Raw genomic sequence first — 2,361 nt, 5'->3', positions numbered from 1 at the left:
TTTTTTAATTTTTCTGTTCCGTTTTTATTAACTTCTGTGAAGTTGTTTACTCTGAAAATTGTACTGGAATATTTTAAGCCAAGCTGATCTTTCACCAGGTGTACTGCATGTAAGGGCTTTTCCTGCTAGCAAAATGCTTAAAGAGGATCATGTTACTGGTCGTCTGAGTTGTTATTTTACAAAATCACAGCGATGTGGTCGGGTAAGATTTTGATAACTGTTTTGTGCACGCTTCTGGGGGGTGGGGGTTGGCATTTCCCTGAGGGTTACCGATTAGACTAAATATTGGTGTTTGATATCTCTCCTAATGAACCTGTCCATGAAGTAATTATGTTGTAAATATACCTGAAAATCCAAGGGTTAGTTTTGATATTCTGGTGTCAGTATGGAAGATCTTACACAGCTATTTAATATTCGAATGTACGTAGAAAAGCAGTGAAGTAGTCTTCTCTTAGTTTCCTTTGGCTGTCGCTGTACCTTCCTATAGCCATGCTTTGTTTCACTTGCAACTTGAAGTGAATGGATCCAAGAACCAGACCACCTTTGTCACCTTAACTTATTTCCTATCGATGTTACCTTTAACTTAGAATGTTAGACATAAATATGATTGTTGTATATTTTATACCAAGACCATTCTGTAAATATGAATTTATATTACTTTTGAAATGCTTCTGAGATACTATTATTTGCTGTACAATGTAATTCCAAAACAGATATGCAAACAAGTATGTCTCTTTCATGGATATTTAAACAGTGAGATCTTCCATGTTGAAGGTGATGTAATTTTTTTAAAAGATTTTTAAATTTTAAATTGCTATTTTGTTACAAAAATAGAGAAAATATAAAGGTTTGAGAAGTCCTTATTTGCCCTCAGGGAAAGAGCCCTCTGTGCACCAGAACTCCACAGAACATCTTCAGCATGATCTGAGGGTGAATATATACTACATAAATTGATTGTGTATTTACCTTAACTTTTTAATTTTAAAATTGTGATTTTAAAAACTTGGTTGTGCTCTGCTGGAGGGGGGGTTGGGATAAGCTGCTTACACACATTTGCCTGTTTGTCCAGTGAAATGACATAAGCCTAATGTACTCCTGCCAACCATATTGGCATATTGAAAAAAAAAATTATCTATATACTCTTGTCTGCAGCTGGAGGTCCCATGGTATAGCAGGTCTCCAGGATGACCATACACTGCATTTGGAAAGTTGGCTCTTAACTGAGGCTAGGTTCTATTAGTTGGAATTTCAATATATACAATGACAGGCAAAAGGATTATTTGGAGGTTTCAACAACACACCAGCTTTGTCTTACAGTTTTAACACTGACTGTGTAGGTTTTTTTGCTGTGAAACTGTGCCCTCCAGTGCCCTGACAAGAAGCTACAGGTGGGAACCTAGTTCTGACTTTCTTCTTTGGTGAAGATTCAGCCCTTGATCCTATATGAGCAAGTATGTATTCATTTGTGTAGTTGTAAATCAGGTGCCTTTGGGCTGTGGAAGGGCTTGCTTTCTGACACTGAGATATAGTGACTTACCTTTGTGTGTTAATAGCGGTGATTCCCCTGTAGGTGTTGGCCTAACTTAGCTGAGCTGTCAGAAAAAAAAAGGCCCATAGCAGATTGGGGAAAGAGATTGGCTCTTTTGCTTTGCTTGGACAAGCATTTTGGATTATTTTGGTTTGGTTTTGTTGGGTTTTTTTTTTTTTGTTTGTTGTTGTTTGGGGTTTTTTTCCCCCATTTTGGGGTACAGCAGGGATTTCACATGCAAGAGATACAGGAATTATTAGTATCTAAGTTAATTGTGTTGCCTCACTACCTGGATTCATTCCTTGATTTGCCTCATTTCCCACATAGGTCTTAAAAGAGACTAATGCTTGTGCTGGGAGAGTGCTTGTGTGAGAAAGTAATTACCTGTACATTCTTAACATATACTTCTAGCAGAGTGATTGCCCTGCTACTGATACTTTGTTCCTGTAAACAGGTGACAAGAAATGAATCTTAGTGTTTATGCAGATTTTGCATTGTAGAATGTATACTAGACCCTTCAAAGGAAAGGTTAGACTCTTTGCAAAGCAAACTGCCGTTGGTTCTTGGTAGTCTAGTACAGGGACACTAAAGTTTGACATTTGATTTAGGAAAACAAAGAAGTTGTATGCAGCTGATTATGTTAAATAAGCTCTTAACTGCTCTTTGTAGAAGTCTGATTTGGAAGGTTTTAGTGCTTTGATAACACAATTGGAAGTTTAATTTATCCTGTACTCGAGAGCTGAATGCTGTTCTTGTATAATAGTGTACTAGGCTGGATGAGGTACAAAATAATGCACAGTGGTCAGAAACAGCTGAGGAAAGAATGCTTAAAA

This window comes from Dryobates pubescens, chromosome 29, assembly GCF_014839835.1.
Source record: "Dryobates pubescens isolate bDryPub1 chromosome 29, bDryPub1.pri, whole genome shotgun sequence".
Classification (NCBI taxonomy): Eukaryota; Metazoa; Chordata; class Aves; order Piciformes; family Picidae; genus Dryobates; species Dryobates pubescens.
This window is presented reverse-complemented; position numbering follows the sequence as displayed.